This window comes from Cnephaeus nilssonii (genome assembly GCF_951640355.1).
Source record: "Cnephaeus nilssonii genome assembly, chromosome: 19".
NCBI classification, from domain to species: Eukaryota; Metazoa; Chordata; class Mammalia; order Chiroptera; family Vespertilionidae; genus Cnephaeus; species Cnephaeus nilssonii.
In genome coordinates, this window is record NC_137090.1 from 43,069,995 (window position 1) to 43,082,208 (window position 12,214).

General features: G+C 49.9%; 1 protein-coding gene across 3 annotated transcripts in view; it reads left to right on the top strand.

Annotated features, from left to right (window-relative positions):
- SHISA6 (shisa family member 6) overlaps nucleotides 1–12,214 on the top strand; it is a gene marked incomplete at both ends in the record, with an annotated part of 286,328 nt that overhangs the window by 24,625 nt on the left and 249,489 nt on the right. The window lies entirely within an intron of this gene.

Here is a 12,214-nt window from a genome sequence, read left to right on the forward strand (position 1 = left end):
CTTCAAAATAGACTCGCCCAGGCCGTGGTATTTTGTGGAAGAGCCACACTCAAGGGGCCCAAGGGCCGCATGTGGCTCACGAGCCGCAGTTTGCCGACCACTGATTTAGGACATCTGTGATTTAGAGAGTGGTTGGCAGAATCCTCTTACCTGAAAGGGAGCTTGTGGTGTACTGTCACCCGGTCACCCGCCTGCCCATGTGGGGGAAGGTTTAGGCTGACTGGGATGCGATGTGATAAGAAATTGCTGCAGTCATTGTAGAGACTTCTCAACTGTTAGAATCTCAAAACAAACAAACACAACAAAACAAACAACCACACAAAAAAACCCGACACTTCGAGGTAGGGGTTCTGTGTGGGTTGTAGGGTGACCCTTTCCTGTGCTCTGGCGATTGCTGGGTGGATGATGAGTTGCCATGTAATAGCAATACACCGTCACCATCTGCTCTTCTGCTCGGTCATCACTGCAACTGTGAGCAGGGCTTACTTCCCTTGTTGTATGAAACAATAAATGAAGCTCAGGGAAATTTTGTGACTTGGACTGGTCACTAAGATATTAATAATAAGACATAAGTAGTGACAGTGATATAACTTCTCATGATTGGATCTTGCTCTGTGCCAAGTGTTTTGCTGAGCCTTTTATGTGTTTTTCTTACTTATTCTTCACAGCAATTTTAAAAGTACTTATCTTGTTCCCATTTCACATGAGGAATAGGACGGTTCAGTATGTTTCCCAAAGACAGGGTTGTTAGAAAGAAACCCGGGATTCAAACTGGGGCATAAAGGTAACAATAGTCGGGACTAGAAAATCTTAATATCCTAACCCAGCAGGGTCATGAGTCCAAAGTGTCTGAGTGGACAGTCTCCTTACAAGAACAGCTGGGGAAGTTGTTTCTCATTATGAGCTTTAACAGACAGCCGAGTACTGACCCCAGTCTGTGACAGAGCTTCCACTTTGATACTTGGGTCTGAAATCTTCACATCCATCTCCCTTTTCAAAGGATGGGCTGCATATAGTGTGAACTAAACCTGCAATAAGGATAGACACAGCTGGGTGGAGAGGGTGTGCTGCAGATTCAAAATTATAGTTAATATGCCGCTGGGATCAAATATATTTTTCATTCATTCTTGAATTTTCTTAAATTTACTCAACCAGAAACCACATAATTGTATTTAATAGCATTAAATCTTTTGAGAATCTTGATTAAAGTTAAGGACATTCTCCTTAGAAAATATACATATATATGAATATACGTATTCACCCCACATTTTGCATAGGATTTAAGGGGATTCATGGACCTTTCCAAAGTTAGAGATCCCTGATTTCAAGTTAAAGATGAGAGATCCGCCTTTGCAAAAAGTCTAAGATGCATTTTTAGCCTTAATGTCATTGATGCTTAAAATGTAAGCAATAGGAGGAATCTTGGCAAATAGACACACACACACACAACCTTGGGCCAGTAGTTACCTACCCACATGCACTTTAGAATCACCTGGAAAGCTGTTACAAATACTGGTGCCTGGGCCCCACAAATTAGCTGGAATTTCCAGGGATGCTGCTGGCATCAGTACTTTGAACAATCTACCTACGGTGATTTAACATTCGGACAGGGTGAAGAACCATTGGTCCAGATGGGTTCTTTCATGCTATGAGTGAGGACACTGAAAGACTGTGCCGGTGGTTCTCACATTTGGCTGCACATTGGAGTCACCTGGGGAATCACTTGAGGAACTTTGAAAATTAAGGGTACCTGGGCCCTAAACCCAGAGATGGTGATTTAATTGAAGTGGGGGTATGTCTGAGCATGGTGGGTTGCAGGGGGTGGGGAGAGAGGGAGGGTTTGGTGTTTAAAGCTTCCCAGATACTAATGTGGAGCAAAGCTTGAGGATCACTGGGCTATGGACATTACATAAAGGGCCGTTCTCACCAGTCCTTCTGATCATCCATCACCGTGGAATCTGACCTTGGTACCTTGACCATCCTTGAGTAGGGCATTTGTTTCCCTGAAGATTCATGGTTTGAAGTTAGGCTGCTCCAGAACCTTGTCTGCAGTTCCGGAACTTCAGATCTCTGACATCCAAAGCATCCTTGGACGTTTACCTTCACCCCTGTCTGCTCCGATTTTCTCTGTCTCACTCACAAGCCAGCTGGTTTCCAGCCACTGAGTCAGGACCGATTAAGTAGACAGTCTTGATTTGCTCTTAATGCCTTTCACTGGGCAGGAAGATTTGTCATTTCTCCTTGCTTCTATATACATCCTCTCCTCTAGTGATTCGAGACAGAAAGAAAGCTTATAGTTACATGATTCACTCCCATGTTCGGAGAAATCCTTTCTGTATTTCCCGGTTTGGAACGCTTGATTTTACTTTTAGAAGTGAGAGTTGTTTCCCTGGCCCAGAAATCACTTAAATTTAAAAGCAATTTCATAACAACCCACAACATCTATAGCTTATGATGGACACAACAGCTTTTCCAAATAGTTGATATCCTTCGTCAGTTGATATCCTCTCTCTCCAATTTCAGCAGAATTTAAACAGAACTTTGCTCAAATGTTCAAAGTGGACTGTGATTTTGCCATTGGCTGTGGTTCATCAATGAGTTTGGTTGGCAAGTCTTTTAGGGGCATCTTAAGGAAGATATCCAGAAATACCAGGAGGCATCAGAGCTTAGGGGTGGTTTTGCTACTCAAAATATTGTTCATGGACCTGCCTCATCAGCATCGCCTGGGGTTTGTGAGAAGTGCAGAGTCACAGGCTCTATCTCACCTGCTGAATGGAACCTGCATTTTTTAAAAATCCTCACCTGAGGATAGGTTTTTGTTGATTTTGTTAGAGAGGAAGGGAGAGAGAGAGAGAAACATTGATGTGAGAGAGACACATTGATCGGTTGCCTCCCTACACCCCTCAGCCAGGGATTGAACCCACAACCCAGGTATGTGCCCTGACCTGGAATTGAACCTTCAACCTTTTGGTGTACAGGATGGCACTCCAGCCAGCTGAGCCACCGGGCCACAGCTGGAACCTGCATTTTAATGAATTCAGCAAGTAAAGTTTGAGAAGCACCAGAAGGCATGAGCTCTCCTCAGTTTGTTTTTTACACCCTGCCTGCTGCCTAAAGTTGTTTTGGGGACGTAATTAGTGACACCAACGAGAGCACTTAAGACCGGTCCTGACATGTAGCAGCCACTCGGTGATAGCCATGACTGGGTTGTGGAAGGGTAGCCACCACTCAGGGCAATGAATCATCAATGAGGGAAACAAAGGCATTGGCACCCTGTGACCAGGGGGCGGTCCATGGGGCTGTGTCTGAAATGAAATACCCTAGACCCAAGCCTTCCTGTGCTTGGCCTCGGACCCCTCTACAGATGAAAGCGTGTGTAGGGCTTTGTCCAGCTTCGTCAGGGTCTTGGACATCGGAAGCCTATGCCTGCTCAATTTGGGAAGTGGAGTGGGTGAGGGTCCTGCTTTGATGATGATAAAAACAATGATACCACAAGGAGCACAGGTACCATTTGTGGAGTGCCTACTATGTGCTGGGCACTTTACTTGTGAGACTGGATCCTGTCACATTTTGTAGGTACAGGAGCTCCTATTCGCACATTAGCAGAAAATTCCCCTTTCCTTCTATAGGAACCTTCATCCTAACTCTTCCCGAAGTCCCTTTCCAGCTTTAAAGGGACCTTCACAATGGACAGTTACTTTGAGGTAGAAAATCAGTGAATCCCACTTTCATACCCCACCCCTCAGTCTGGCTGCCGCAGACCCTCCTGCTCAGCGTGACCATGGACCAGTAGAGAATGCATCCCATTGGAGCTTGCTGGATGTGCAGCATCTCGGGCTCTTTTCCAGACCTGCCGAGTCAGAATCTGCATTATAAACAAGATCTTTAGACGATCTGTGCACGTTAAAGCTGAAGAAGATCCCTTCAGCACAGGGATCCTCAGCTCTGACACACTGGCGTCAGGTAGGCAGTTCTGAACATACTAACGCCTGGCCCCCGCCCCAGACATTCTGCTTTGATTGGTCTGGGGTAGAACCTGGGCTTTGGTATTTCTTAGAAACTTCCCACGTGGTTCCCATGTTCAGCAAATGTTGAGAACCAGAGCCGAGAGGGAGGCAGTGAAGTGAGGAGCGCATCTTGAGGACTGTGGAGCTTGGGTTCACACCACACCCACACAGTGGAGCCTGGCTGCTGCAGGCCAGTGGCTGCAGGGACAGGTCTCTCCATGGCAGGCGGGCAGAGGGGATGGAGGGCTCAGGCTCACCTGAGAGAGAGCGGGGGCGGGGGGGGGGGGGTGTCAGGCTTCAGCTATGAATGGGGACACCTGTGCAGCAGCAGGCTCAAGGAGAAACATCAGAGTTAACTAGAGGGCCCAGCAGAGCCAGGCATCAGGAAATGTATCGCATCTAGAGTCACAGGTCTCGTGAGCCCAGGATCTCAAAGACTTGCAGTGCCTCACTTGATGCTTATGGATGGGAGGAGTGGGACCTCTCATGTTCACCTGGCCTGACTCACTGACTCGCAGCTGGGGGAGAGTAGGGTACCTGCTCCTTGCAGTAGCAGTGACATCATTTGTTGGGGTTCCAAAGTCTTGATGCCTGACTTCCCATTATCAAGAGTGGCATCAGCCGGAGGAAATAAATATTTATGTCCCAGCTACACACCACTGTGAGCTGTTTAAATGAGCAATCAGTCATCCTGCCTCTTGTCAAAGCCGTGTGCTTTAAAGGCAGACTCAGGGAGTCCAGGGACATGGCTCTTTAAGCTTTGTGGGGACCGAGCATGAAGGCGGCGCAGCTGACAGAGGGGCGCTTTGTCACAGCCCTGCATAGCCTGGCCCTTCGGTGCTTCCTGAACCTCAGCCTATTGCCTTCTGTGTCTCTCAGTGGAATCCAGACACCCTGTCCCTCCTCATGCCACGCACGTCCTTCCCTTGGGGAATTTTCCCCTCTGTTTGGTGGCCAGGAGCTTTTCAGCCCCAGAGGTTCGTGCTGTGAAATTCGATGCTCAGACAGCAAGCACTACCTTTCCTAACCTCATCTGCTTCTGTCCGCCCCCTGCTTTATTTTCTTCAGAGCACTTACACCATCGAACATCGTCTAGTTGCTGGTTCACTGGTTTATTGTCTTTGTCTCTATTAGAATATAAGCTTGGTGTAGGCGAGGGTTTTATCTTTTTAGACCCAAGAACATTGCCTGGAAGATCCTCATAGTTGCTCAACGACTGTTTGTTCAGGGGATGAATGAACGAGGACACCGTCCTTTACTGGGATGGATGTAGGAGCCCACGCATAGGTATTGGTTGAGGCTGCATGCTGAGGAGCTCTCATCAACGCTGCCTGCCTTCTGTGGCCCTCTGTGTAAAGTGAGGGTGGAGTCGGTCACGTTGACCGCCCGCTGGTCACCTGGGGGAGAGCTGAGCTGGAGGCCCTGGTTTCCAAGCCCAGGCTTCTCACCAGACCCCAGGGCCTCTTTGTCTTGGGCTGACCCAGGACTCCATGATTCAGTGCAGCCAGAGGCTGGGAACTTCACTTCCCTGGCTGGGCTCAGGGGAGGTCATAACCCAGGAGACCCTGCCTATTCGGCTTACTCTTTCAAGAAAGATTCCCTTACAGAGGTCTTGGAAGCCCAGGCAGCTCAGATGCTCTGTTTCCAGGCACAGGCTGAGGGCTATAGGGGAAGCCAGATGACCTGGGCCATATACCTGAACTCTGGGAAACTTCTGGTCAACCTCAGCCTCTAATAGGAAATGGGACTTTTCTTTTCCCAGTCATCCTCGGGGAACAGGGCTGTCTTGTCTAGCCTCATCAAACTCTGGAGCTCCGATGGCCTGAGATCAGCTGACCCAACCATACTTGACCTGTGAGGAAGCTGAGGCACTCTGAGGGTGCCTAGGTGAGAGGTGGTTGGGCCAGGCCTCAGCATCCAGGCTTCAGGTTGGAGTTGAAAATGTGGTCTGGGCAGATGGACAGATTGGGTGTGCACCCTGGATCCCCACTTACAAATTTCAGGACTCAGGCTCCATCACTTCAATTCCGCGCCTGTAATGTGAGAATGACTAGCACCCTCCTCAAAGGTGATTAAAGAGTTGAATGAAATTATTCATGTATTTTAAGGGCTTGGCACTGGCTTGGCTCAGAGTTCCCACTCAGTGGTCATCTGCATTCTCATCATCATGAGCATCATCTGTTATCAGCTGCATCTTCTTCATCTTTTCCTACCTATCTATCTTCCTTCTTTCCCCTCTCTCTGTTACCCCCGCTGCCTCCCTCTGCCTACATTCCTTTTCCCAGTTTGCCTGATATTTTGATTCTTCTCTCATGTTGGGGGTCTTCAGCAGTGGCTGGTTCTCAGCTCTTCTGTTAAAACAGGCACAAACTTAGCCTACAGTGTCCTGTCATTTCATTCCTAGTTCTGCTCCTTGAACATCCCCCGTCACTTCCCTGTTTCCTGTTGACAATCATTTCTTCTAAATCTATACCTGTTGTTTGGATAGTCTCCCAGCAGACTGGCATTGACCTTTCCCAGGTGGAGTCTCCATACGCTTTGCCCAGATGTTGGTTTACCCCCACTCCCTCCACAGCATGCCCTGTTCTTGCAGTCATTGTCCTGCAAGTCTCTGCCTGGGGATGACCTATGGTGAACCAGAGGCTGACCAGCAGCCACATGAGACCGCCACTCTTTGACTCTTGCCTCCTTACAGGTTCTGAAAAACCCAGAAAGTTCACCAAGTCAAGGTTCAGAGTAGAGAAAAGGTATCACTAACCCGTGATGACACGAGTAGCATTAATTGGTGCTTACAATACAGTTAATGTAGAGTACTGGGCACCACTATATATGCTTTACCCATATTATATCATTTAATCGGCACAACTCTATGAGGTAGTATCATAGTTATTGTTATTTTACAGATGAGAAAAGTGAGGGAAGGGAGGTTGGAGACCTTGTCCCAAGGTCACAATGTCGTCCTTGGTAGAGAGAGGATTCCAGCCCCAGCCTGGGCTTCGGGCACTGTGCTATTGAGCCTCTCTGTTGTTACTGGTTCCTTATATTTCACTTCATGTTAAGCATAGACAGCAGGATATCACTCAGCTCAGCTTCACAAACGGTCTGCCATTACATTTGACCCAAGTTTTAGACATGGAGGCATTTGCTCTTCCAGGCATCTAAACTGATTTTTATCTTAATGTGTTTTTTTTTTAAATAGGGTAATTATAAAATACACAACACGTCACTCTGTCTCCCCAAAGTGTTCACAGTGATCTTATCATGTGCCCAGTGCTGTGTTGGTTCCTGGGGTCCATGGATGGAGCCCCGAGGAAGTGTTGACAAGCATGTAGATGTGCTCACGCAGATGCAGGTGCAAAGGAGGGATGGAAGCCTGAGACTCCACAGAGGCCAGGGTCCTTGAGGTGCCTGGAAGGGTGCCCAGGAGTTCACCAGGCTGAAAAGGGTGGGCAGTGGGGAGTGGAAAAGGTGCAAGCAGCCTGCCAAAGCCACAGGGTGGTAAGTCCTGGAGGCACATTCTGTGAGAGGATGCTCCCAGGGGCTTGGGGAATGTGGGCATGAGGCCCCTCCACACGGCGGCAGAGCTCCGTGCGTTCTAGGGTCAGCTTCTTAGGGTTTGCTCCTGGTGTGTCCTCCCTTGGGTTCAGGCAGTCAGCTCACTCCTCAGCACCCTCCTCTGTCTTAGGCAAAGCTTTATTCCAGACTGAGCAGCAGAGCAGCAAGCTTATTAAGCTGGAGTGGTAGGAGTCCACAGACCCTGACCTACTTCTGGATGGCAGGACCTGCATTTTACACCTTCTTTTACATCAGTTTTAGTTATGCTGATAATTTCATTTCATGCTTCCTTCTGGGTTTTGGGGACACTTCAGTTGAGTGGTTTCTGCACAACGAGACCTTCATATGGTCTATTTCAGAGCCATTACCATGTGTATTGTTTTCACCTGGTTCTGTGGTTAAAAGCATGGACTATGGAGTCAGGCTGTTGTGCATCCAGACTCTGACTTGATCTTCCCATCTGTAAAATGGGGCTAATGCTGGCATCACCCTTCTAGGACTAGTGTGAACATTAATGAGCTTTGTAAAATTCTCAACCAAGGACATGCTTATTGATTTTGGATATAGGGCGGGTTGGGGTGGGGGGAGAGAGAGATATATATGTTAGAGAGAAACCTCAATCAGTTGCCTTCTTATATGCGCCCTGATCAGGGATAGAACCCGTAACCTAGGTATGTGCCCTGACTGGGAATCCAACTCTCAACCTTTCAGTGCGTGGGACGACTCTAACCAACTGCGCCACGCTGGCCAGGGCTAAATGAGTTTTAATGTAAAGCAATCAGAGCATCTGACACATTCCATTTGACACAGGGAAACACTGTTTTAAGTATGCACCATCTCATGTGTTGGTTGCTAGGCCACATGTGGCTGTGGAGTGCTTGAAATGTGTTTCAGAGTCTCGCATGATTTCAAAGAGCTGGTAGGAAAAAGAATGTAAGGTATTGCCAAAATTTTTTATATTGATTACATGGTGAAATGATAATATTTTGGATATATTGGGGTAAATAGAGTTTATTAGTAAAACTATTTAACCTGTTTTTATTTTTTAATGTTACTACTTAAAAAAATGTAAAATTCCTGGATTTGAGCAATAAGGTAATGAAGACCTGGGAGGATGGATAGGAGCTGGGAGGATGGGAGATATCTGTAACACTATCAACAAAAAACATATATATTTTTCAAAAAGTCATCACCATGCAAAAAAAAAAAAAAAGAGTAAAATTCCATGTGTGGCTCACATCTGTGATTGACATGATATTTACATTAAACAGAACTGATTTCAGTGTTAGCAACATTGGGTGTCTCCTTGAGTTCAAGGTTTAGTCCTGAACAAAGGCCCTCTCCCTTTGTGGAGCTTGCCTTGTGCTGACTGAGACGGCAGGTCAACAAAGGAAACCTTCAGAGCATGCTCAGTGCTCGGCACAGCCAGGCAGGACATGTCTGAGGAGCGCTGGCAGGGAGTTGCTTTGGAGAGTGTGGTCTTAAGAGGTGGCGTTTCAGCTGGCACCTGACTGATGAAGGGCAACCATGGGGAGATCTGGAGGAAGAACATTCCAGGCAGAGAAAACATCAAGTGCAGAGGCCCTGAGGCAGGAACAGACCGGGCCTGTTCGAGGAACAGCAGGAAGACACGGTGTCAAGTGGTGGCTGAAGGAGTGACAGTGCATGCTGAGAACAGAGGGATGGACACGGGCCAGTCAGGCAGGGTCTTGGAGGCCACAGTCAGGAGAGTGGATTCTGTTTGACTATGACGATCTGATTTCTGTTTTAATAAGATTACCCTGGTTTCCAAGTAGTTAAGAAGCAGGGTAACCAGTTAGCATTTCTAATAGCAACACGGGTTAATAAGAGAATGTTCTCTGACTTCTTCCTCCACAAGGAGACACCCCACAAAGGGCCAGGTGATGCAGCGATTGCCTGTGGGTGTCAGAATCAGAGAAGCCCAGGTCCAAATCCCAGCTCAGCTTGGATAAGGCCACAGGCCTCAGTCCAGGGCTCTTCAACACGGGCTGGCACCCTTTTTCTGGAAAGGGCCAGATTGTGAAGGTCTCTGTCGCAACTACTCATTTGAGCCACTGAAGTGCAGAAGCAACCACAGTAAATTGGTAAATGAGTGGGCTCTGCTGAGTTTCCATAAAACATGATTTACAACAATAGTGGGGGCGGGTAGCTTGGGCCCTGGGCTCTGGCTTACCAACGGCTATTCTTAACCTGTCTCTGAAAGCCACAGGCACCTTCCATGTGGCATGTGCAGGGCACACATTCCTCACTAGGAAACTGTGGGGGAGTCAACAGCACGGCAGAGCCCAGGAGGCGCTCCCTAAAGGTCAGGCCCATTTCCCGCCCCCCTTTCCTGGTGCTCTGGCCAGGGTGTTGCTCCATCCTGGTTCTCCAGCCGCTGGCTCCGGGGTTGATGAAGTAACCACAGGGACATCAGGGTCCTCAGCCCTGCCCTTCCCGGCTTTCTCTGTCGCCCAGGTGATGGTGCATAGATACTTATTGTATTTGCAAGTGACACATCACCGGGAGGGTTGGCCAGCACCCCCTGGGTGGTTCAGACTCAGGGTACAGTGTCCTCATAGTATAGACACCCCAGTGTGACACTGAACAAGCCCCCTTTGGCTTTCAAAGCTCATCCTTCCACTAGCGTCTCACATCCCATTTGTTTCCAGTCCTCAGACACCCGGGCCGTTGATCTGCACCCCTCCCTCCTTCTCCGTGTGGTGCTCTGCTCTCCCCTCAACACAGAGGGACAGCCCCCTCTGCTTCACACCCTCCCGCCCCCTCCCCTTCCCTGACAGCGGCATTTTGTAAAGCAGTGTCTACACCTGTTGCCTCTCTTCCATTCCTCCCTCCTGCTCTTCAGCCCACGGCCAACTGGCCTCCGTCCACTCCACTCCCTGGCTCGTGGCCTCCTTCTTACAGCTTTGGGGGTTCAAGGAGTGGCTTCCCACTTGGCTCTGTGACTGGAAGGGAATTCCTACCCCTTCCTCCCTGGAAGCCAACGCTCTGGCCACCTGAACCCACTCAGCTCGTGAGAGCACGTTCTCCCACCCATGCTCTGCTTTTTGCTGTGGCTGGAATATTCCTTTTTTGTCCACTCTCCTTCAGCCTTGCTGTTCCTCCTTCCCTCCCAGGTCTCAGCTTAGCTCTCACTGCCCCCGACTTCCTGGCTGGGTCAGCCCTCCCTGGGTGCCCGTGGCCGCCGGGCCCCTGCCCTGCGGAGGAGGGGCCTGGGTGCAGGGTGCTGATCCCAGCTTGGAACCCAGCTCTGTGTCTTCCTGGCCCCACGGCCTTGGCCAATTCCTTAACCTCTCCGCGCCTCGGTTTCCGGGCTGTACGTTGGACTAGTGACATCTCACTGTGTGTTGTAGTGAGGAGTGAATGAGTTCATGACCTCCAGTCTGCCTGAGGCACATCTGGTATCAGTCCAGCTCACCTCCCGATCCCGCTGCCTGGCTCTGGGCCTGGCACACACGAGCTATAAAGTAAATGGCACATAAAATCCTATGTTTGGGTCAGAAGGCTCAATAAGTCCCATGTGGGGGGCAGCAGGTCCCGTCAGAGTCTTAGGGGTGTAGCTGTCTCTCTGTTTCATGCAAACAAATGAAGTAAATCATTCAGTGGCTCTGGAAACAGCTGTTCTTAGGCTGCACGGAGAGAACCTGGAGCCACATCAGGGAGGTGGGCTGCCTGCTCTCCTCCTGGCGTGTGTGCTACACCCGGGCTGCTGTGTCCTGGTGAAGACACCTGTGCCCTGTGATGCCAGGAGGGTGACATGGCTGCTGGGAAGGCCGAGGACCCCGTTCTTTAAATGATATTAGCAACTGACGGTACTTGTTGAAGTACTGCCCATGCACCCGCTTATTTAAATCGTGTAGCCGCCCTCGGAGGCAGTCCCTGTGGTCCTGCCCACGTTGCAGATGAGGAACCCGAGGCTCAGGGCCTTCAGGATCCTGTCCAAAAGACACCACCAAGAGGGCGCTGGTCTGCGCTCTGAATGGCGGCAGCCTGACTCCTGAGTCCAGCCCTGAAGTTACTGGCGGGAGGTGCAGACAGGGCGCCCGCTGCCGCTGCCTGACGGCTGGCCTATGGCTGTGGGTCCAGCCTGCTCCTGGCTCCCCAGGGCAGGGACTTTGGCCTGCAGGGAGGACGCCTGAGGAGGACAGTGTGTGCTCAGCCTGCGGGCAGATGTTCTCCAATAAGAACCTCACCTTGCTGTGCACGGAGCCACTCACCCCAGGATGTGTAAAAGCAGTCGAGGGGCCACTGGCATTTTCCTGGATGGGGACTGGCCTAGCAGCGTTTCAAGTTCCCCCTTTCTGACAGGACACCGGGAACAGTAGCTGGCTTTTGTTGAGGTTTATTCTACGCGTCCCCTTACAAGCCCAGAAGACAGGGGGCTGCAGGGCCATGGACCAGGTCGGGGGGAAGGCAGCCCCCAGCCAGGTGCACAGCTTGTCAGTGGGTGGGGGTCTGACCCTGGTCCTGTGTGCACTCTCCTAGCGGCCGCACAAACTTGTCTTTCTTTGGGATTCTGTGCCCCACCCCGTCCTGCTCCCCTGGGGTCAGAGCCCACGTCATCTTTCCAGTGTCAGGCTTGTCATGAGAGGAAGAGTTCGTTCCCACTTCCCAGTTTAATCCCGTTTAGA